The 24,634-nt window shown below is 36.3% G+C and overlaps 2 long non-coding RNA genes across 2 annotated transcripts in view; one reads left to right on the top strand and one right to left on the bottom strand.

Moving 5' to 3' along the window:
* Positions 1-8,374, bottom strand: part of LOC128850331 (uncharacterized) — a 111,833-nt gene extending 103,459 nt beyond the window's left edge. Inside the window, exon 1 of the long non-coding RNA XR_008447646.1 lies at positions 8,312-8,374. This is a non-coding gene — a long non-coding RNA (uncharacterized LOC128850331). The remainder of the gene's footprint in view (positions 1-8,311) is intronic.
* Positions 1,489-24,378, top strand: LOC128850330 (uncharacterized). The gene is made up of 3 exons (XR_008447645.1): positions 1,489-1,744; positions 20,494-20,751; positions 23,402-24,378. It is a non-coding gene; the product is annotated as an uncharacterized LOC128850330 (long non-coding RNA).
* Positions 24,379-24,634: the final 256 nt, after the last annotated feature.

Here is a 24,634-nt window from a genome sequence, read left to right as displayed (position 1 = left end):
AACAGTATGCCTATGATTCTGCCAAGCGGAAGTTTTGTCATTGTCTTCTCAGGAATTCAGGACCAGTGTGTTAATGTTTTTATATGTCAAATGCTTGCCAACTTATCTCTTAGAAGCTGCTACTCTAAAAAAAACATGTACAGCAGTGGAATAAAATTCCAGAGATTTTTGTTATACAACAACTACCATATTTTATAATAGTTATGCAATAGGCTGCCCATGTTCTTTTAGATTCTCATCACCTGCTGTTCAAGTCTTTGTGAGCTTGCCACTGACTGAATGGGCTCAGCAACCTGTCCTTACTGCTACAATCATTCTGCAGTGATAGACAAGATAGCTGGCAAGGAAGAACAGTGGCACCCAGTGGTGATTTTCTTTTTCTTTTCAGAGTATTTTCTCTAGGAAGAGGTTTTCCTTAGCTTTTTGAGCAGTTGTCCCATATAATATACAGCTCAGTTTACACAAATAATAGACAGACATCTGTGCATGTTATACAACAGTATACGTACATGCACATGCTGTAATTCATAAAGTAAATGTGACTTCTAAGTGGATTCAAAAGGAAATAAACAACCAAATTACACTTCAGAAAAAAGTCTAATCTCTTTATGTAGATTAATGGTAATGGCATTTCTACAGTAGTTAAAGAAACTCAGTCCTAATCAAGCATTAAAAATTAATACAATTGAATATTTAAGAGCAGGTAGCTATACTTCATCTCTTAACTTATTACTATTCAAGCCAAAGTTCTCTAGTTTCTTATTGCTTTTACCAAGTGTACTGCAGGAGGTACTGGTTTGTCTATATTTTTGGCTACATGGCAATCATGTCAGTGCTGTATCTATTCTATTAGCTTAAATGTAGTCAAGGTTGCCGTCTGACGCTAAACTAAACTGACAAGGGAAGGCTTTTACATACTGTTAAATTCTGGGACTGCAGGCAAAGTGATTGTTTATTATTAGAAAGTATTAAGTGGGTTGAACCACAACTATACCAGAGGTCATTACAATAGTTGATTTAGATGGACAGTTTAGAGCTAACACCTCAGAACATTCTCAGACTTTGCTTAATTTTTCAACATATGAATATCCTGTAGAACTGCCATAAAGAACTCGAGATTTTTTAAGTTTAATGTGGTCTTATCATGCTTAAACATGCTTTTCAGGGTTGCAGGATAAGGTGGGGCCTGAGGCCTGAAAGCAATTTGAAGACCTGGAGCAGAAACCTCTAAACTGATGGAAAGTCAGAAAAAATTGTTTGACCCTTGGCTGAGAGAGAGAGAGAGTAAATAAAAGGATCAAGAAGCAAAAGTAGATAATGTTTAATTTTTATTTTATGTTCCTTTACAGTTACAGCCCTTCAAAAAATAAAACCAACACACGTAATAACTGGGTAAGATTATACTGTTGAAACACTGTGTAAAGGTTTGAGCACAAGAACTGCTCTATCAGAGGGTATAGTACTTTACTCCACCAGTACACTGCAGCCTTGGGATTCTTTCTGTAAAAGACTAAAGTCATTGAAGAGATGTAGCTGCCTGGGCAGGACACATGACAGCCCATAGCACGGGGTCCAATGCAACATGTTTGATCCTTTGCCATGCACCAAGATAGATAACGGAGCCCTAGAATTTGATACCGACATTTCATAACTGCAGCATTACTAGAAGAGGAGGAGCAGAGCAGACAGCTGTCCAAGTAGCTGCACGATCAAGAATTCAGAGAGTGGACTTCCTTTAGGAAAGGTACAGAACACTGTTGCATATTTATCTTTCCTTTCTTTTATAAAATCAGTATTGTAAAAGGTTTGATTACTTATTTTTGAATGAGGGTTTGCAGTTGGTTGACCACCAAGACAATCTTTAAATATTTCAGCATTTTCAGAAGGAGAAGTTAAGCTGCTCTTTGTTAGAGGCCCTTCATTAAAAATTTTCAGACCCTACCAAGTCTTCATTGAATGACGAGGCCAGTAGCAAATAAAAGAGCTAAGTTTTACTTGATTTCTTTTGCAAGATCATGTGAACTTGATATCAAATGCAGGTTTTGTTATGTTAATAAGGTTAGTAAGCAAAGCAAATCTTTCTAAACTGTTAAACTTTGTAACATTTCCTGCCTCATATGACAAGTGCTGCTCTGTTCTGCAGTGCAGACAGAATGCATATTAGTCCAGCAAGACACTGTTTACTTGAAATGTTAGACTTGTTTTCTAAACAGTAGCACATAAGGAAAATATCAGGTTTGTGTATGAAGTGCCATGTCACGTATGTGTTTGCAATTGCAGTCTTATAAGACTTGTTTTTTCATTTAATACATTACTGCAAATATGCACAATGTTACTCCACTGTTCACTATACAGAATGCTAGTAATTGTGCTGACAGCTTGCAAGAAAGCAATGCTGTTGACCCCAATTACTACAACCTGATTAAGAAGCAAAGAAAATGAAATTCACTCGCAGTCTAAAATTCGTTAATCTCCTGTCAGTGTGAATCAACTGATGCCAGCAGTTCTGGCTAAGGCTGCTATAAAGCATTCACATCCAACCCAGAAAATCCTTTCTCTGAAGTTAACATCAAAATTGTCATCCTAACACTGGTTCAGGAGATTGGGATTTCTCATATCTGAATAGCAAGCTGCTTTCAAAAGCATGAGAAAGTAAAAATGGCAAGGTCAAAGGATATTTGATGGACTCTTGTTCTCTATTTTTGAGAAGAGAGCCTTAAAAGTAAGGTTCCTGAGAACTTACACTAACATAAAAGAGCTTAATAGAAATATTAGACTATTTCTGTAGTTCTCTTGGGCAGTCTCACACCTAGTTATACTCTTGGGAGTCTCACTATGCTCAGACAGAATTTCTGCTGAAAGCCACCAGCTGAATGCAAACAAATCAGCACTATTAGCAAGTACTCACAGTGAAGGGCATCAGTTCAAGAGAGAACCAGTTTCAAAGTCAAGATGAATGTCAGACTTATGGACAGAGAGAGATTCACCTGGCAAAAACATAGCTATAGAACCATAGCTACTTGTTTGCCAGATATTAGTGTCTTTCTTCAGTAACACTAAAGATTTAGATATTTTTTTAAAAAAAACTTCGAAATGCCATCTGTGTCTAAACACTATCTGTGAGCTCATAGCTTTTTCCCAGAAATAATTAGGATATTGTGCTTGGAGAACACACTTCTGAAGGAATACATACATAGATATTTTTTTTAAATAGTTACAACATTAAATATTACAGAGTCATCTTCTGGAAACACGTGATCATTTTCTATTATTTGTTAAAACAAAGGATGAACTAAATGAAAAATGGAGGCCTCTTGAGCAAATTCACAGTAAACAATATTTAAATCTGTAGTGGCAAAATTACTCATAGGCTAAAAGCCCCAGAGCAGAGCACTGACCAAAATTCTTGAAAGAGCTTAGAACAGACTAATCTGCATTAGCAGAAAGATAAAACAGATCTTTTGTTGACTGTAGATCTGTCAGCAGTGAGTGACTGACAATTTGATTAAATTTTAAATTCATCCTTATTTAAGCTTTTTTCAAGTTCTGCTTTATGCAATTTGTGTTCCTTGATGATGCTCATAGTACAATTAAGACAAGAAAAGGCAGCTTGTGAATAGCATTCCATCTTCTTTTGGGTAATCGACAAATAATTCTTGAGCACTATAATCTTATTTTAAATTTCTTCCTTGAAAACCTGTCTGCACTGGAGAAAAAAATTAGCAACAATAATTAGAAGAAATGCTGAGTGCTAAAATTACAGAGCATTCAAGGACCTCAGGCAGAATAATTCTTTGGAGAAAAACATTTCTCGGTATGAAGTCTAACATTTCCGTTTAGATGTCAGAAGAATCTGGTGAATGATAACTTTTCATTTCATTATGTCAAGACCACACAGAAACATTTTCATTAACCCCCACGAATCAGTAGCCATGCTCTCAAGATTTTGTCATCCATCTCCAAGTTTAGGTTCTGGAGAGGATATTTTAAGTGGAAAACTCTACCAGGCAACCAAATTGTTCAAGAAAACCAAAGTTCAAGAAATTAGTCCAGTTTAGTTCTGAACTTTTCCGTCTGTCTTTAGCTTAGAGTACTGCAGTCTCTTTGTAAAGAAAATTTCAGATTTTCAGTCTTGGTCTTCAAAGCTAGTATGTCCAGTAAAAACAGGAACACTATTGACTTTGGTAATCTAGGCAAAGGAGGCAAGAGGATGGAATCTACTTTCACTGCAAAGAAGTTCCATTTATCTAGGAATCAAATGAAAGTGGAACAAATTTGGCTGTATTTGAAGAACACACAGAGAAACTCCATGTTTCAGTGTAGAAATCATGTGAATAATGGAATAAATTTAGCCTCTTTGCAGCATTATGGACAAATCAAAGGATTCACGGGATTCAAATTGAATTGGGGGATATAATATTGTCCTAAAACTGTTGTCTTCCTACTCATATTTTACACAGAGCTTGGCTAGGTAACTGTATTTTGAAATATACTTCAATGTTCTCAAGGGGCAAATTATTCCTTATCATATGTGCAAAAATGTTATAAAGGCTGAGATTACTTATGTTTGGTAGGATATGGTGAAGGAGAGTTGGATTAGATCAAAGAATTTTTTTTAAAAAAGAGATAAAAATAGAATGTGCATTTGTAAAGCACAACATATATGGAAAAATGGTGATCTGGGAACAGAAAAAGAGGAAGATCTGGAAATCAATCAGAACTCTCATGTCTGTATTGTCTCACTCATTGGGTGTAAGAACCCTCACTTCAAGCAAAACAAAGCATCCTCAAATGTGCTCCATCAACCCCTGTAACACCTTCAGCAAAGAAATTAGAAGTCTTTACAACAATATTTATTATTCTTCTCTGGAATTCTCCACTGTTGTCCCTCTCACCCTTCTCTCCTCCCCTGGAAAAAGTTGTACATACTGCTGTCATGTTAACCATGTTGAACGTTAAAGTCCTTAAACAGAAGAAAACAAGGTTTTTTTGGCAAATCCATGGTTTGGCTGATGAAGATGTTGACAGAATATGCTTAAAACTCTTGTTGCTGGTACTTGCAGTTCCTGAAGCCATTCAACTTAATATTAAAAAGCTATCTAACAATATAACAAATGCTGTATAATATAGACATGGAACACGCTGCACTAATATAACTGCTTTGCTAATGAAGAACAGTTCATTGTTAACAGCATTTCTGCTAGCATTTAGACATATATTTTCTTGGGACTATTGTGAAATTTCTCACCAATAATAAAGTAGATTTTTTGTTGATAAACTCTGTCAAACAGCAGTTTTCTCATATAGCCAAATAGAAAATATCTAGATTTGGAAAACACGGCACATAAATTGCTGTTATATCATGCTGACTCATGCTCTCAGCAGAAGAAAGGTATAAAGATGCTTATACTGGTAATGTTTATTTTTCGGACAGGTACTCCGATAATAAGGTTTTCAGATAAGGATCTTTTTGTATTATGCTAATTATGTTTACACTAACAATTTTATTTCTAGTGGCAGTGGTATAGATTCACAGGACAAATGGTCTGGCAGCCTGGGATAGATAACACGGACAAAGAACACACAGGTGAAGGACTGTGAGAGTTGGGGCTGTTCCACCTAGAGAAGAGAAGGCTGTAGGGAGACCTCATAACAGCTTTTCAGTACTTCGTGGGGGCCTGTGGAAAAGGTGGGGAGAGGCTGTTTATCAGGCAGTGCAGTGATAGGATGAGGAGTAATGGTTTTAAGCTGAAAGTGAGTAGATTTAGATTAAGTATGAGGAAGAAATTTTCTACTGTGGAGGGCGGTGAGGCACAGGAACAGGTTGCCCAGAGAAGTCACGGAAGCCCCCTCCCTGGAGGGGTTCAAGGCCAGGCTGGATGAGGCTCTGAACAACTCGTTCTAGCAATAGGTGTCCTTGCTTATGGCAGAGGGGCTAGAATTAGATGATATTTATGGTCCCTTCCAACCCAAACCATTCTATGAATCTATGATTCTATGATTCTATGATTCTATGATTCTATGATTCTATGATTCTATGATTCTGTGATTCTATTTAGCTGACCATCACCCCAAAGCCAGTCTAATGACATGTCAGTCTGGGATACATAGCGTTTACTAGTTTATGAGCCCTGATGTGTGAGGGCAGATAAACTACTTGCAGAATCAACTTAGAACTTCAGTGATTTTTAAGAACCCCCCAAGACAAGCAGTCAGGAAGATAATCCTTCTTATGGGAAGGAATCTCTTTTTTTCTGCTCTCCACTGCTCTTATTTACAAAAGTCAGATTAAACACTAATTAGTGAATGGCACTTGGATGATTTCTGCAATTTTAGTGCCTTGTATTTGAGCCTGTATGTCTCTCCAGAGCTAGAGTTGTCTGAACTGTGATAAAGGAACCAAGAAGGGCTTGCAGAACTGTGTGTCATTCTGTGTGTATCACGTTATTCCTATTATCCAGATATTTCTGCTCATTAAGTTATCTACATCCCTAACTATCCTAGATAAAGGAGAGCTAACTATAGTCCTTTCACTCTATTTCTTTAGTTACCCACTCACCAAGGTCACAGAGAAACTTACACTCTTCATCTGCTTTCTCTAGCCTTGGCTAGGAAAACTCAGTTCCTTCAAAAATGCATATTCCAAATATCTTCTGACACATTGATTCTAACATCTCCTTAATAACAAGCTCTTCATAAAATGCCTTAAGCTGGGCATTATACCTACGCAAGGCATTGCCAAAGCAAAGCAATGTAACCCTTTAGGTCTTCCATGTAGCAATACCATTAATGAACAGGAAACATTTTATTTTTTTAACTAGTGCTTTACATCTTATTCATACTTATTTTTTAATCCACTACAGCCTACAGATTCATTCCTACAGCACTCCTAACTGGGCAGTTATTTTCATCTAGCAAAAGATCTTCCTAATCATAATATTGTACATTATGTATATACAGCTTATTTTTTATAAATTTCACGTACCTGACTTTCAAGCAATTTGTTGTCAAAATATATATATATATTTGTTGTCAAAATATATAGATGGACAGTGGCTAGATACTGCCCCACATCTAGACTGGCAGAACCTGTTCCCACTCCTCTTGTTCTTTTGCTTTCTAAAAATCACTCAGATTCTCACAGGCGGCCAGAATAAGGACATAGAAATATTTCTGACATGTTAATCCCTGCTGCTGTCGTTGCCAGTCATGTCATTCCTCCATGCCTCTCATTGTATAACAAAATTGCAAGTGGCTCATCACACAATCATTGTGCACAAGTTCATCAGCAACCTATTCCAGAGCGTCATATGACACACAAACACTTTGCCATGTGTTTCTATAGGCTTGCATTTTGGTCTAGCAATGCGCAGAAGGACCTAACTGTTGGAGCAGATCCACCTCTTTCAAGCATCTCACAGAAAAGTATCCAAAGCGGGGGAAAACAACTTTTAATGTTTGTTCAGGAGATAGAAGAACAAATATCTTTGTTGATAATTTCCTTTTCCCTTTGCTACTATTCAGACTGAATGTCAGAGAATTAGTTTATAGTGGGCCTGGTCCAAAGCCCATAAATTTCAGTGAAATGCTTTAGTTACCTTCCACAGGCTTTGAATGAAGTCTGTTAGTCCACTACATGAGGTCTGTTTTAATGTGTTGCCTTGTTGTAGTCAACATCTGTATCTAAGGAAGTTTTTGCCACTGGTGTTATAAAGCCTTTTGAAGATGGAAACTAAATTATTTTAATTACATTTCCTGGATTATGCTACCTTTCCTCTGTATTCTTGTGAATGTACTACTCTAGGCTTCAGTCTCTAAAACACAGTAGAGTTTAGCATTGTTGCTTTAAATAATATAATTACAGGCATTTTTATAATTAGTTATAGCAAAGTTCCATAATTAAATCTAGTAAAGACCAGATCTCTTCTAATAGATTATCTTTTATGGGGAAAAAGAATATGTAATTTATTCACTGTGCTACTTTAGCATCATTTGTGGAAACAGTCTTTATAGTATACTGGCATACCCGGAGATTCGCTATAAAAGACTGACTTGCACTGTTAAACTTTGTTGACTTCTTCGTTCTATATGGTAAATTGTGCTACCTTTGAACACCATGTTTATAAACATGCTCCTCAAGTAACTGAGTAGTGTGAAATATCCAACATAAATTCTTATTTTTAAACTTCAAGGTTTCAAAGTGACAGTGAATAAATATGCAGTTTTCAGGTGAGGATATAAAAGAAAAAAAGAAAAAATATATAAGGAAAATATGGAGGTAGAGGGAGAAATCAAAGAAATTGAAGCTTACCATCAGATATTGCAATTTATTTTTTTTTTCAATCTCTCTGCTCCCTCCCACACTGTACCTTTCTTGATGAAAGACAGTTGATCTGAAAGAAAGCTCAGCCTACTTTAATCCTGGAAAGAGATTGTGGCTTGTATCTCCAGGCATCCAGAAAAGTAGGGCAATGAAATAGCACTCTGTTCTATTTCTGTTGCCACATTTAAACAAGTTACTCTTCACAAAAAATAAAATACAGATTTCTCTCCATTCTTTCTTGTGTATGTTCATTTCCACTTACCTTCAAATGTCCACCCTGAACTACATTAATACAATACTCACTGTGTATGCACTAATGTCTGAACTTTTGGAGGCATTTCTTTGGAGGTTATTTTTCGCCGGGAGTTTAATTTTCTCCATTTTCTTGAATTTCAGTCTTCAAAGTAAACTTTACTGTCCAAGCTGCAAATTCAGGTGTTACAAGGAAAGAGTGAGTGAACACAACTTGACAAGAAATTAAAAATTTGCAGATAATAGAATACATCCCAGAAAAGTTATATAATTTTTGTTGAAATAAGACTTCCCTTCAGGGTTACATGTATAATTCTGATGCCATGGAGTGAAGAGTGAAATGTGCCACATTTTGTGTAACATCTAGATAAAACCAGACTCAACTTTATGTGTGTGCTACATTTGATTTTAAGTAGGTAATGGGAATTAGAGATATTTTGCCCTTAAAAAAGACATTTACTGACTTTATATATAGTCTATCAGATCAATAGTATACTCTGAGTGAATATTTCCTTTGCTAAGTGATATGGAATAGAACAAAACTATGGAAAATACAGTGGTGACTGTTGTTAAACACAAAGAGCTCCAACTACCAAGCCGCTGGTTTGACACTGTGTGAAGGAGAATGCAGGGGTTATAAAGTATAGATAGGAAAATGCTAGTCTTCAAAACATACAGATTCTATACACGGGAAACAGCAAAAGAGAAGTTCTTCCACTGGTCTAAAATACACATCATAGGCCAAAATCTAGTTAAAGCAGGACATTATGGTCTAAGGAATACAAATTAAAGAATTTTAGCTATGTCTGTCAGTTATGTTCTCCGGGAGTCAATAGCACTATGCCAGCTTTGCAGCAGCAAGGGGCTAGCTCTAAAACTTTAGCAACATATTAAAAGTTATATTTCCCATAACCTCTGGTCTGGCTGTCACAATGCTGTCCAATTTGACTTTCTCAAAGAGGAATTTTCTCAAGAGGAATAATTAATTTGTGCAGATTGTTTACAAGGCAGGACGTTACTTTATTTCAGATAGGAACACAGAGGATGTGAGCAACGACCGTCCTCAGAAGAGAGTGTTCATTTTCAAATTGAGAAAAAGCAGGGAAGATATGCCAGATGGTGATTCTTAGATAAGTTACACATTATGAAGTGTGAAGTCAGACAAGTGACTTTTCAGAAGTCTCAAATGTTATATACCGAGCAAATTACCTGTTATTTTTGTCTCCTTCACACCACCTACTGTAGTGTGATCACTGGTCTTGACTTATTATCCGTGTCAAGAGGAGATAAGTCTGACTGTTAAGGACAAGGATGTTATGTCAGTACTACAGGGTTCTAAGTGAGGGGACTTGCCTTTAGAAGCTGAATGCCAATGCAACTTCTTAACTTAGTGAATAGAGCATTTTGCCCAAAAATTCAGCAAGTCTCAGCTTATCTATCCCATGAACTTCCTTTGTTTAAAGAGCAGTCAGTTCAACATGTTAGATAAATTAAACATATTTAAACAAAGTTTTGGACAACATATGCAATATTTGTACCGTCTGTAAAAATTTACTTGTACTGTTCTCTGAAATTTCAGTATCATGAAATTTCCAGTATTACTGATGCTAATGTACCAACAATTACAAACTTTGATTTAGCCTATGACCTTCCAGCATAAAAGTTTGAGACTACCCTTTATAGCTACCTGCAATAGTCAACTGACTACTCAAGAGGAAAATTCAGGTTAGGCCCTTTAGAAATAAATGGAAATATCTCACCTTTATGTAAAACACACTTTCAGAATCTGAAGAATTCTTAGCAGTCTCTGTTCAGCCCTAAAAAACCTCAATTGTCAGAGTACCAGATTAAGATGATTCATTCCACAGTACAGCTTCACCACTTCTCCAAATTGGTTGGCCACGCCAATATCAAGCTGACTCAATTTGGATCAAACAGAAGGTATATCCATTTGTTGTCATTATGTGATAAGCAGCATTTGCTTTTTACTGACCAATTTTTTTCCATTGGTCAGTAGCCTTATCACTCCAAATATCCAGGATACTATTTCCTAATTATAACATATTAGAAGGGCCATATGCTGAATTAAAAAGTCACGAGTGATAGCACACTGAGGTGGTATTCCATATTCACGTATATCAGCTAAATCTGTCTTGCCTATGCATAAAAGCAGTAATCAATGTGAACAGACTCCGTCAATTAAATACTCAGGTCTAAAATGTCAAGCTCAGATGAAGACTTAAGATATCCCAAATGAATCAAAGGTTTAGAGACCATAGAGGCCTCTACAGGTTGTCTTCTAATTTTCCTGCAGAGTACAGCTGTTCAGCATCCAGTGAATCAGAAAAGTAGATGCTTTCAGAGAGGTTATGTTTTTGAAGAGTTATTTCAAAATAATTCCCAATATTTTATTCATCCTAAGGTTTAGACATCTTCCTTGGATATTTTTTACTGTTCTAGTGGGGAAAAGTTGCCTTAAACTTTTAAGGATTTTATCCTCTCTTCATGAACTGTGGGAATATCTGAAGACAATAGAATGGCACTGGTATGAGTGCATGAAATATTGTTTATCACGGTCTTCTGAGTGTACAAGGACCATGTGGCTTCAGCAGAGTATCCTGTAAGCATACACATTACTGCATCACATAAATGTTCATTAGCAGTTTATAGTTCCAGCAGCGATTTGCATGTTTTAATTTGGTTCCTCTTTCAAGCACAATTCTTAGCAAACTATAACCTAAACATTACATATGTTGTGGTTGTGTTAATTTATTCTACCCTTATGAAGCGCTGTCTGACTGAGAATTTTTAAAGACTATAATCTTACAAAAGCTTTGCTGCAGATTGCTTGTGGCTTACTTAAGCTGATTTTTCATTTGTTTTCTTAGTGGCAGAAAATTAAATGCAGCACCATTTCTGAAGGAAGCAAACCCACCACATTGTTCACAGAAAGTCAACAGGGTCCTAGGATGCTGCTTTTTGGTTTTGTTTGTGTTATTTTAGTAGTGACTCTATGATGTTGTTAATTCAGACAAGACACTGACAAATTTTTCCAACACTTCTCGATCCTAGGGCTGTTCAGAATTTTTCCTCTGATATGTACTCGCTTCTGCTTATAGAATTACTGCAAGAACAATGCTTTGTCCAGAAAAATAGCTTTGTTGTATTTTTCTTATGCTCAAATAGGAAAGCCAAAACATACTTTCTTTCAAAGTTTCTTAAAATAAATAAGTATATTTCTCTATTAACCCTGACTTGGCACAATGCATACTTGAACTACTTTAGTGCATCCTCTAATACCTAATGGAATAACACCCCAAATTTTGAGCAGCTGTAAAATAATTGTTTAAGATCTGGGTTGTTTTCATCTTAATATGCAGATTGCATTCAAATGAATTTAATCTGAAAAACTGAAAATTTGAATCACAGGGATAAAGACTTGAGCTTCTGCTTTATCCTTGCCCTGAAGCAGGATTATACTTAAACTCTTCTTAGCTTGTATGCAGATTGCACGTATTGGGAAACAATTGCTGGAGGCATACGTTTTACAAAGTACTTTTCAAGTTATCCCACTTCTCAAACTTCCTGAATTAATTTCTTAGCAATTTGGAGTATTTCTTGTGTTGGTCTGAGTCAAGGGAACTGAGTAGGACTCATTCCTTATTTGTAAGCTACTGCTTAAGTTTATAGTCATATCAAAGTGATGTTAATGGAAGACAAACATTTTGTCAAATAAGCTTGGTGCTATTAATTGTTGAGCCAGTAACTTGCGAACGTTCCACACTACAAACGACTGTTACTGATTTTCACTTCCTGTTTCACTTCCATATTCAATCCTAGTTTCCTCTCAGGTATTCAGCATTAGATCGTTACCAAGCCATTTTAAGCCAACATTTTTACTTTTTTCGTGTGATCAATGCAGAATGTGTCTCCCCATCTTCTAAAAGTGTGGAAGGGGTTTTTTTGAAAAAACACACCGCCTTACAACACTGTGTCATGCACTTGTGCACTGGCGTGGAAAATTTTCAAGTTATTCATCCATTTGCTTTATTCATAGAGTATTTGCAACACTTCAAATTAAATAATGTTTTCAGGAAAATTAAAGATAGTAGAAAACAAAGCATAAGTTAAATGTATCCAAGTAAACACCTAAGTCATCCCTCAATCCTCAAACTTTCGTCTGCTGTAACCAAAATGTCCTTAGTGATGATTTAAATGCAAATTCCCAGTATTTCATCTATCCATGTCTTGAAGAGTGTAATAAAACAGCACGTCAGATTTAGCCACAGTTTTCACTTTTTCAGGATACCAGTAAGGCCTTGGCAGTGCCTTGCAGATATTTAATTCTTTTACCAGGGTGTAAACTTTTTCCCTTGTGAGAAGCATACACCATATATCATGGAAAATGTTCTATAAAGGAAGAGATACCAAGACAAGTACTTGCAGTCTCACTCAGCTACTGCAAAAGACTGCTATGAAACTGGAAGACAGGTTGCATATGAAGGGCTTAATTTAGGGCTGACTTTTAGCTGGGTATCACTCCATACATGGAGGTGGACAGACAGAGGCAGGATTCTATTTGCTTATAAATTGCAAGATCTACTTAGAGCCATATGAGAGATTTCTTTTTTTTCTCAAATAGACTTGACAGATGTTGTAGAATCCTGTTCAGTGAAAATAATTCTCTTGCCTTCCAACAGCCCTCAAGTTAATGTGGAATTTTACAATGTTCTCTCATACTAAATATAATATATTAAGAAGTTGCAAGAATCAACAAAGATGTACTTATCTGAATTCTACTTAAAATAAACCTGGGACCAAACTACAGAACTCTAGTGTATCTTGGTCTACAGCTTAGACTAAGTTAAAGGAAGCTACATCGTAGTCCTTTCCTTGAAATCCAAATATCTATAAGGCCTATCATATAAAGTTTCTCAAAGAACTAGTCTCCAAACCTGGAACTAGATTTTTGAAAGATTTACCCTTCTGTTTATGTTCTGGTGTAAGTGGCAAGATTTTTCAAGATAGAAAAGTATCTGGCATATGTTCTTTACATTGGTTCATATACGGAAACTGGATAAGACCCGGACTCAAGGAAGTTCCAGGCAAAGATTTTATTTTCAATAAATAGTTAGTGGGGAGAGGTGTTGCTTTGGAGAGGGGAAGGTTTTGTCTTTGTACCTGCCGATGACAGCACAGTATGAAGAGTACTATTTAGCTGCCACAGCAAGTGGATGAGACATGGGATGATAATTGGTTATTATTCTTTCCACCTCCAGGCAGCCCCTGAAAATCCTATTTAACTGACCTGGCATGCCACAGCTAAGACAAAAATATGCTTTTACAGTGTGTAAATAAGCACAGAAATAGAGAAATACAGCATTACTTTTGTCAGCATCTGAATCACAAATAAACTTAAACAATAGACTCTTTGAAATTCAGCTAATGCCTGAGGAGAAAAGAAGGAATGCAAGACCAAAAATTCCACCCACAGTCTCAACAAGCTGGTAATTAAAATCATACTTGTTTACCATTACCAAATGGTTAACCTCTTTGTGTTGCTTATCCGTACAGACTCCCACATACTCTATTGTAAAAACTGCACGTTACACAGCTGACATCTTAACTTAGACAGACATAGTTCTACTTCAAAATCAATACGAAAACGTCCATTGCATTCAGTGATGGCAGGATTTAGCCCTAAATCTGAGCCACATTTCTTTAAAATTTAGTTTGTATGTGTGAATACATATATTTATGCACAAGTACATAGCCACATTCCATTGGGTTTTTTATCCAACCCAAATCCATTAAAAGAACTGTTCCTTAAGTTAATACTGCAGGAACTCAGATATAAATTTAATTTGATGGTACCCAGTGTAAATATGGCTGAGGTTGTCCACTGAGGTGACTGAGAAAATATTGCATTTCTCAGAATAAATTGAAATATATAAAGACATTCTATATTTCCTTACCATGTTTTTTCTCCTCTTTGAATTAATAAGTTCATACTAACTGCAATTAAATCTTAAAGAGGGTAATAATTTACTTTTCCAAATATGCTTTTAAACAAGATATGTTAGGTAGTTACTTTGTAGTGGATTTATAGCTACTTCCAGAAATTAACAAAAAAGAAAATTCTGTTGAATGTCCATTCTGGGATTACCAGTACAAAAGGATAAGTGATTAAATAAATTTTGTGTGTGAAATGCATATATCCGAATTTTCCACAAAATCTGTAATGCAAATAAAGATTCTTGATCCAAAAGTTATTCTAGTGAGTTACTATTTCTCCATTTTACCCTGGTACAAACAGCTCAAGAAAATCATAAAAATAAAAAGCCTCTCTCTGTTCCTCTGTTTATGTGGAACCTATTTCAACTCTGCCTCTGCTGAACCAAATTTCAGGGACTTAGGGTTGGAATCCATTGCTACAGGTATAAACATGAAAGCAACATCTGTTTAGGTGGTGAGCGATCCTCTGAAAAATGCCTCATTTCTCATCTCAAGGACAAAACCTTCCACATGTACAAGAAGAGCAAGACAAGCTGCAATTGCATGGATCTAATCAGAGTCTTATAAAATAACTGATCAGAAAGAACTATAAGATAATAGCACACTCCAAAATAAGCCAGAAAGGCTGAAAGAAACTGAAGAAGCATTTCATGAAATCACAATTGTCTGATATTATATTAGTGACCACAGAACTGCAGGTAAACAGCTAAAAATCTTCTTTTTCAGCTTGATATTAACATCTACCTGTTGTTGTGAGGAACACATGATTCACAGTGATCCAGGTGGGATCAGTAGGTGGTTTGCTGATACTGAGAGACACCACCTTAGTACAACCACGCAATAACGACATTAAAAATAGTCTTCTGCAACAGTCACGACAAAATAAAAGAGAAGTTAAAAAGATTAATCCAGAAAAACTTAATTTTGTTTTTTCATTACCTTAAAATGCTTTTCTGTATCATTTGGTATAGATACTTTTACTTCTATTTCTACATTTTATTATCACTATGAAATCAATTTCCTTTCTCAGTTGAAATTCATTTACCAAACCTGTAAATTGGAGTCTTCTCATAGAAACTGTTTTAGTGAGCTTTTTTCTTGTGTTCCCTAAAAGAAGACTAAAAGATGAGACACTGTAATTTCAGGTTCTTCATATACATTTTAATATTAAACTCTTTATGTCCCAGAATAGCCACAGAAATCTTCCTGCAGTGAAGTAAATGAGAAATGTTATACCATGTTTGATGGGTTTTGTATGAAGTCCTCAATCAACTGAACAATCTTACAGCCTATTTCTGGGGGGAAAAAAGAAGATATTTTATATAATCAGTGATTTTTTGCACTATCACAACTGCAAGCCAAACAAATCATTCAAAATACCTGTTTTGTTAGAATGATAATTTAGAATATGTGAAACAGATTCTTTGAAAATTATTTCATTTTCTTTCACATCCTCACTACATGTCTGTTCCCAGCAGAATTAAAGCTCAACAACTGTTCACAGAAACTGATTTTTTACACAACGCATTATATGCACATTACAGGTGTCTAAGACAACCTTTTCTCTCTTGGGTCTTTTTTAATAAGAAGATAAAAAATGCTCTTTTACATCCTAACAATGTTTTCCCTATCTGGCATTATGGGCAGCAGCATATTGCATACATGATGTCTGGTTGGAGTGTCACAAAAAAAAAAATCTCCAAATGACAGGAGATGATGCACCATTGCTTCATTCTACCAATTTTATAATTACCTTCCTTTTGATCTCCGACCTGTTCTTTGCTCTTGGTGTCTGGGCCACTGGTGTTATGGTGACCTTGCAGCTACAGCCTATCCCCACTGGAACTGCAACTCCTGTAACCTCAACCAGACATGTCCTATTAAGAAGCTCCCTTCTTTTCAATGTCACTGCTATTTTGGAGTCTTATGATAGTTTCTTACCTCCTAAAGGCCACCAAAGGAGAGACAGCAACTGTTCCACATTAATACTAGGCAATCTGCATGAATCTTTGCCCATGAGTCTGGACAGGAACTACCTTGTGAACTTGCCGTTAGCAAGCAGAAGGAATCTCTTCAGGCTATGGCTTTCAACCTAGCAGATGTCTTGGCTCCTCTCAATCTCTCATGCATTGCAAAGGACAAGATGACAACAGCTAGGGTGACGGAAAAGGTATTTTTGTTTTATGTAGGCAATAAAAAACAACTTCTGTTCTATGTGGTAAAACTGAATCAGAAATTTGAGAAATCAGAAATCAGAAATTACTGTGCATTTCAAGAGGTGTAACACTTTTGTGGAACACATCCTGCAGAAAAGGATGAGGGTGAAAATGTACAATGAGTCAAAAATTAGCTCCAAATAGGCAACCTGAAGGTCAAGCAGATACCAACTGCCAAATTGACTGCAAAACATGATTTATTTAAGATATAACACTTGGAAAAAGTATGCTAGAAGTGATTGAGTCCTCACAGAATATACTGAGGATACATCAATTTTTGTGCAGGAAAATAATTCTTTAGGAATGTTTTGAGCTTTCAGACAATGAGAACTGTCATGACTCAATCCACACTCACTTATAGATGACAAAGCTGGTGAAGTTATTAAGGTTTAATATTATATTATTTTGCTTTTGGGGAAACCATATTTAAGGTTGAATATCTAATAAGTACAGCCTCATTCTGGCTGATCAGAGCCATGTGTCCTTCCATTTGATCCAGTCATTTGTCTGCAGTATATGAATTCTCTAAAATATCTTATGATGAGAAAGCAATGTATCTGTTTCCAAGACAGAAAAATTTTCATCACAAACCTAATGAACCACCTCCTTCAAACTAATAATGTGAATATATATTAATTTTGTATAGCATTAGAGTGCATTTTTATATATTTTGTGCTTTGAAAAAACTTTTCTTAGCTTCCATAAGTATCTCCAACCTGTGTTTACTGAGCACATTTCTAAAAATTTTGTGGTTACAGCCTAAGAAAACTGTAGTCCAAAATCTTATCTATCTTTTAGGTTGCTTACTCCCCCATTTCTGGGAAAATTTATAAGTAACAAATCCACCCTAAAGAAAAAAAGAAAAAATGTTAGTCAATTTTGAGGAAAAAAGAATGGTTACTGGGTACTGCAGCAGCTTTAGGAAATTGATAAACTGCTAGGGGACAGCAGCTGCTGAGCTAGCTACTACGCCTGTGCTACATGTGACAGAAGTAACTGCTGAAAGAATTTCGCATTAGTGTTGCAGTAGAGGAGTACAGCACAGTGCTACAATTTGCTGGAAGTGACTGGAAGCATAATGTCCACTTTCAACAAAATAATAACTATATGGCAATTAAATTTGGAAAGGAATACTTTTCTGTACAACTATATTTGATTACAAGCTGTAAATTCAAAGTTTGAATTCCTGAAGACATATATGTATGTATCTATCATTCTGGATATGTTAAGTTTAAAATTCTACATATGATATCTCAACCTGCTGAATTCCCAGAAAATTGAAACGATTTCTGTATTTCGTAAGCTATAATTACATTTTATTGAAAAATTGAGATTTCACACCCTAATGTTAGGAGTACCCAACATTTTGAAACTAATAATACTTTGCAAAAACCTCAGATTTCAAAATAAATGTTCTATGGAGGATCAACACTGACATTGCCAACAAACAAAGGTGAATTGTGAGATAATAAACTGCCCTCCTACACTTTCCAGTTTTCTGTCAAGAATTTGAAGTGACGGCATGTTAAAAGACTGTTGAATGAATTACTTTTTGACATTTAATAAACAAACACACTGACAAATGCATAGCTTTGAAGTTAAAAAATGTACAGCGTAAGAGTGCACAGAGCCTTTGTTTTCTAAAGGCAGAGGGAGGTCATGAATTTAGTAATACAGATTCCGAATCCACAGAGAATTCATGTGGGTTTGCTCATTCATCAGGAATTCAATAACATCACTCAAAACACACAGATAAGTCAAAATTGGTGTCTATTTTTTTTTTGATGGTCAAAAAGATCTAGCTATAAACTTAGTTGGCCTTCTTGAAACAGTACTTTAGCATGTCCTCCTGTTCTGCTGAAGTGAGGCAACAACTTACCAAAATCATGTAGGAGAACATCAAGTCATAACTACTCTACTTCAAACTGCAGGCTCAGATTCCCCTCAGAATGTTTCTCCTGTCTACTGGTGGCACCTGAACACCACTGAACATCTTTTGGAAGAAATAAAAAAACTCAAACAGACTTCAAGAGCTCGGCAATATTATTGTTTCTTCCTATTGAATGTAGTGATGAAATCTTCCACAAATTCAACACACTAGAATCCAGTTCTTGTGCCTTCTTTAGTGAGATTAGTCTTATTTTCACAGCACACCAGCAGCTACAGATGTCAGAGCTTTCAATATTTCTTATATCTGCTTTTCTTATGGCGCCTTTTGTGCTACACAATGATGTTTCAAGTGTGTCTGTGGATTCAAACTACAACAATATATATTTACTGTCAGGTCAAATGGTCTTCAGGTATCATATAGCTTTATTTCCACAATATGGGAGGGGAAATGAAATTTTGCTTTAGGAATGTTCTCCTATAACATTTTAGTGGTTTGCCACTCAGCTGATTACCATGCTGGCTATAAGTGCTCCAAAATAGGCACAAAATGCCAAAAGCAACTTCCACTATTCACAGTCCTTTTGTGAATCTCCATTAAAAGAATGCTGCCTGGGTAGCACACTGATAAGCTCTTTCACTTATCAGTGACATGAGATAGAAGCCACCTGGCAACAACTAATGATGATCCCAGCATTGACACAAGATACTTGTCTGTAATACGCTGGTACCATGTGTGGGTCACACAAGACAAGGAGGTAAACTCTAAGCCAAATTTGTAACTATAAGTGGCATTTTGAGCCTAGAAACATCCTTTGAGGATCTTTAGCATCTCTGAAGTCTCTATAAACCCTATTACATTACAGCTTATAAACATATTTATTTCAAATCTTGTAGTGTTTAAATCACTAGAGTAAATGCTGTCAAAAACCTACACCAGTACTCTAAGATCTGGATTATTTTGCTTATTCTGACTAAATGCAATATTCCGTATACAGCTGAGAAAGGTGGAAAACTTTCAGATTCTACTTACATGTCTAAGTTACACTCTACAATATAAGTCAAAATGCATGAAATATTTATGTCAACAAGCAAAACGTAAAATTGCACAAAAAAAATTTAAAAAAAATTTTGGAGAGTGTAAATATGGCAGAAGTAACTAAATAGTCTCACTGTCTTCTCGGGAGGCTGTACTTTTAAGTATTCCAAAAGGCATAAAAAATAATCAAAAGGATTGGAACCAGATGCTAGTGGAGGGCACCATGAATAGCTCTCTGCCCAGTTCCTCTGAAAGGAAGTGCTGCCATGAGAGGTAAGAACAGCTGACCTGCCAGTTCGGAACTTCTTCAGTTTTAAGTCCAGAACATGAAAAAAGTCAGCACATCTCAGATTCTTCTATTCCAAGAATAATAGCTATACTCATCCAATTTTTGTTTATCAGCATGTGTTGCTCAGATCTGTAAACTTTTAGATTTTTTTTCTGATTAAAAGAATTAAATTTCTCTAGTAAGTCCACCTATTGACTTCTAGTTTGCACTCTTCAACATTAGAGAAGAATCAGGACCAAATCTTTCTGACTCATTTTAGTTGCTACTTATGACAATAATGAAGTGAAACAGAGTGCATAAACCTGCTTTCAAAGTAAGCAAATCGATGAATAATTGCTATAGCATCAGATTGGCAATTTCTCCTTAGCACGTTCTGAAATAGCTAAATTTTCATTATGAGAACTGGTAATGAGAGTCGTAATAGACTAATTGTAGAGGAGTTGTGAATTGCTATCTCTCTTCTTCCTTACAGAGAAAAAGCTCTAGGAAGTAGTCTTGTAGGAAATCATTGACGATGGAAAGCCGCTGGATTCCTACACAACAAATCACTGAAATGACTGAAGGAAAAGGTGATTCAAGCCAATTTATGGAATAAACGCCATCCAGCTGGCTTTGATGTTGTGGAACAAGAAAACCAGCCAGTATTTTATTTCATGCTGACTTGTAAATGGTAGAAAATGCTTTTTGGGGTGGTTAAAGCAACAGAAACAGTACAACTGGCTGCATAGAGGTAAGCCCATGTAGGTTTGCACGTAGTGGTGATATTGCTGCCTGGCTAGAGAAAGCAACTGTAAGGGTAAGGGTAGATAATTTAGATGACCATATATCCGAGAGCTGAGCCACTGAGAAACACTGAAACAACCAGCAAGTGGATCAGACTGCCAAAGCGTTCCAGATTTGGACTGGCAACATAAAAGTGAATTATTCTTATCTCAGTAAGCCCACTTCATGTCGCCAAGGAAGAAATGCAACATACAAATGGGCTCGTGACCAAGGGCTAAATTTAACCATGGATGCTATTGTGCAGGTTCTCCATGACTGTGAAACATACACCACAACACAAAATGGTAAACAGTTAAAACCTTTGTGGCATGTTGGACATTGGTTGAAGTATAGATACAGGGAGGCCTGGCAAGTTGACTATATCACATTCCCTTAGAGCCAACAGGGTAAATGCAATGTGCTTACAATTGTGGAAACAACCACTGGATGGCTGGAAACACATCCTGTGCCCCATACCACTGTCCGTTAGACAATCTGGGCTTTGAAAAGCACATGCTGGCATATCACTCCAGAAAGAATTGACTTTGTCAATGATACTCGTTTCAAAAACGACCTTATAAATATCTGGGCCAAAGAGCATGGCATTGAATAGAGATATCATATTCTCTATTAACACACCAGCCTCGGAGAAAACTGAGCTATGCAATGGACTCTTAGAAACTACAGTGAAAGGAATGGGAAGTTGTACCTTTAAAAATTGGGATAAGCACTTGGCAGAAACCACCCAGATAGTTAACACCAGGGGATCTAGCAATTGAGCTCATTCTACTCAATCAGACCTTCTACATACAATTGAAAGAACTTTATCCAAGTCCCTGTGTTGCATTAAAATAATTTCTTGGGGAAAACTGTTTGGATTTCTCCTGCCTTGGGCAAAGATAAACCCATTTGCGTCATTGCTTTTTCTCAAGGTCCTGGACACACTCAGTGGGTAAAGCTGAATGATGGTGAAGTTCAATGTGTACCTCAGGGAAATCTGACTCTGTGTGAGAATATCCAATATAAAACTGTATATTTGTCAATTGCTACATAATGCTATCAGTATTTACTAAACATTTTTTCAGGACAATGAGATAGCTTCTTCATATAGTGTCCAATGACTTCCTCAAGGTTGACCTCTCTAATGTGCAGCTTGGGGCCATGAACCACAACGAATTCTCACACCATTCCTTTTGCCCTAAAAGATAATTATAATGGATGAAACCCCAGAATCATGAACTTAATGAACTTTTGTGTAGGCAAACTGTGGATTAGTGACCTATACATATTTGTATGTATTCTACATGACGTATATTTGAAGATATAAATAGCACTGATCAGAGCGTGATATAAATTATATGGAATAAGAGGTATAGCACTCTGATTTGGGCTAAAGCAGAATCAATTTTCTGAATTTTCAGCTAAGCCTCGTCTAAGTAAGTTCATTTTCTGAATGTTAACTACATGTTTTCAGACAGCATCTGTCTCTAGAAGTGATAATACTTAAAATTTATGACTATCACCAAAGTAACAGGGCATTGGTATGCAGAAAGGCCATTATCTGTATGTCTTTCTGTGGAAGTACAGGCATTCTCAGGTTGGTGAGATGCCATAAGTCAAAGGGGAAAAAAAAAGGTTGCATCTGCAGGGAGGTGACCCAAACTGACCAACAGACTATTCTGTTCCATATGCATTATATATTTGCTGTGAAACAAAAGGATGACATGGGTCAAGTGCTCTTCCTCAATGGCTAGCATCTAATGTGGACCTTGTCTGTCCTGTTGCCCCTGATTCCAGATCCATGTGTTACTGAATCCATTTCCTGAGTTCAGTTCCCCCCTGCCTTTTCTCCATGCCTTCTCTGTAGCGTCAGTGGCGATTTACACTCATCAGAGGGGTTCATATATTTGTACATATTTTATTGTTTTCTTATTAATATTGTTTTCCCTACTATTATTACTGTTTCATTAAAGCTGCTTCAGTTTTAGTTTCCAACTCACAAGTCTTTCTTGTTTCCCATCTCCCTTTCCCTACATGGAGGCTGGGTGATTTGGTTCACAACTGCTCATCTTTACTGGCTGATCAAACTGAGAGGGGCTAAACTGTGACATGCCTTCTCTCTCTTTTACCTTCTGTTTTGGTGGAAACTTCACTGCAATAAGTTTCCTTGCTCCTGTTTTGAATTTCATTGAGCTTTTTAGGATGGATTTTAAAAATCAAGGGAGACAGATAATATAATTGCAGAAATTTGGTTCTTAGCTTAGGTTTCCACAACAGCCAGAAGTGTCTAGCCAAAGCTCACTCACTCTCCAGACGGCAAGAAGTAATTCTGCTTGTGAAATCTTGACTAAGCAATGTGTTAGCTCAAGCAACAGTTTTTCCTGTCTCTGACTAAAGGGAGATTTCCTTAAAGTATGTGTGCTGTGCATGGTGGTTTTTCATGTCTTCACAGCAAATGCTAAGAATACAACACTGTATCGTTTCTCACCCTTTCTCACACGTTTTTGGTTGACTTTTCAGGGGTTTTGTTTGTATTTTAAGGACTTAATATTTCATTGGCTTATAAATCATTAAGCTTTATTATATTGTTCACCTTAATTAATGGTTTCTCCCTTAAGATTCAGGACAACAAGACTGAAGTTCATTTTTAAAGCAGAAGTTTATATAACAGAAGACGCATGAAATATGAAGAGTTAGTGTCTGGATCAGCAGTTCCTTCAGTCAAGTTGCCTTCCTAACCATCTCAAAACACAAGAATCCCAAAGTTCTTTGCATGCAGGCTTCTTTTTGCCATAGTTGAAGCAAACCTAGAATCTTAGCTAAAAAGAATCAGCATTTTTATCCAGGTTATGGGTAAAGAAGCACAGCTATTTAATTGCCTGGTTTGATAGCCAATTTTCCTACATTACTAGACGGAAACTGTAACAATAAAATTACTGAAGTCTAGTGATACAAAAGAAGAAACTTGTTATTTCACTTACTAAGGACAAAACCAACACTTACCTCCTTCCTCTTTTTCTGTGTCATCATAGAGCAGGTTTCTAACATCAGATTTTCAGTAGCTAAAACACAACTGCTTACAGCAGCAAAACAGACTGAACCTACAATGGAAAATTCACAATTTCTTTACAATGGGCAGGCATTTATCGTGTGCTTTCACAGCATTAATACTAGGTCATTTTCAACCTTGGAAAACAATTTTAACAGAGTAATTTTACCAGTGGATGAAGTTTTACATATAAACAGAGTTCAAATAAAGATACTAAGAATGCCAGGTGATAAGTATATTTATGAAAACCATAGACATGCCTACACACCAATTATAGACTTATTGATGGGCAATCAGTGAACCACTCTTCATGAAGGTTAAAAAAAAAATCACCTAAAATTTTGTTAATTTCAGTAGGTCAAGAGCTCAGAAAGAATAGTTTTACAGTCAAGCATGGATGCTTTTATAAAGTAAAGAATTGAAAGGCTTAAAAAATTATGTGTCTTATTAAACTAGCTTGAAACCCTCTAATTTAAAAATAGCATTAAAAAAGAGCAAGAATTTAACAATGCTTGTGTATACATAACCCCCCCTTTGGAAACAATTATTCAAACTCTCTAGAAAATGATCTTAATACAAATCATGATTATTTCTTTACTGGCAAGGTGCCTTGGCTCTTCATTATAGTTTTGGGGTTTTGAACAGGGAAAGTTCAGTAGTTACTTAGCACACATATACCCCCACTAACAAACATCAGTTTCGCCAGTCTATATGGCAAAATAAGTAAACTGGGAACTACAGGATGGAGAGTTAGCCACACTAAGACTGGAACAACTGTTTTTGTTAGACAAATGTACTCCTT

The sequence above is a fragment of the Cuculus canorus genome, chromosome Z, assembly GCF_017976375.1.
Source record: "Cuculus canorus isolate bCucCan1 chromosome Z, bCucCan1.pri, whole genome shotgun sequence".
NCBI classification, from domain to species: Eukaryota; Metazoa; Chordata; class Aves; order Cuculiformes; family Cuculidae; genus Cuculus; species Cuculus canorus.
The sequence above is the reverse complement of the archived record's forward strand: the minus strand, read 5'-3'. Positions and strand labels throughout refer to the sequence as shown.